The 551-nt window shown below is 39.4% G+C and overlaps 1 protein-coding gene across 1 annotated transcript in view; it reads left to right on the top strand.

Annotated features, from left to right (window-relative positions):
• LOC119590522 (trissin receptor-like) overlaps nt 1-551 on the top strand; it is a 25,063-nt gene that overhangs the window by 14,001 nt on the left and 10,511 nt on the right. The gene's annotated exons all lie outside the window — the stretch shown is intronic.

The following is a 551-nucleotide window of genomic DNA, read 5'->3' as shown; positions in this document are numbered from 1 at the left end:
GTACGAGTCTATCCAATATCAGTGGAAATATTGATATATATCTGTGAACACCACGGTCGTCGCTCCGATGTTGCCAGCTGCAAAATAATCCAACCCTACGGCATAGGATTTTACGCTAAGATCAAGCATTTTTGTGCAGATATTGACAAATATCTCCCGGATTTTGGCAAAAAAAAGGCCACTTTATTTTCCCGGATTTTGGCAAAAAAGGCCACTTTATTTTCCCGGATTTTGGCAAAAAAGGCCACTTTATTTTCCCGGATTTTGGCTGAAAAGGCACGGACAACATGCTAATTAACAAAAACAAAAACAAAAATATATATATATAACGAAAGTTTCAGGTCCATTACGGAATTGAATTTCGACGCGCCTGTCAACGCTGCAACACAGCCTCCAAGAATCAGATGCCTTGCGGGGAGGTCATCTTTATTAGCTTGTTAAAGTAAAATACCTCCAAAGATTTCATTGGGAAATAAGATAATTAAAAGTGGGTATTTGATATCGCACTATCAACAACCGGGAGCGGAATTGCTGATAGTGATTATCTGGCC

The sequence above is a fragment of the Penaeus monodon genome, chromosome 27, assembly GCF_015228065.2.
Source record: "Penaeus monodon isolate SGIC_2016 chromosome 27, NSTDA_Pmon_1, whole genome shotgun sequence".
NCBI lineage: Eukaryota > Metazoa > Arthropoda > Malacostraca > Decapoda > Penaeidae > Penaeus > Penaeus monodon.
The sequence above is the reverse complement of the archived record's forward strand: the minus strand, read 5'-3'. Positions and strand labels throughout refer to the sequence as shown.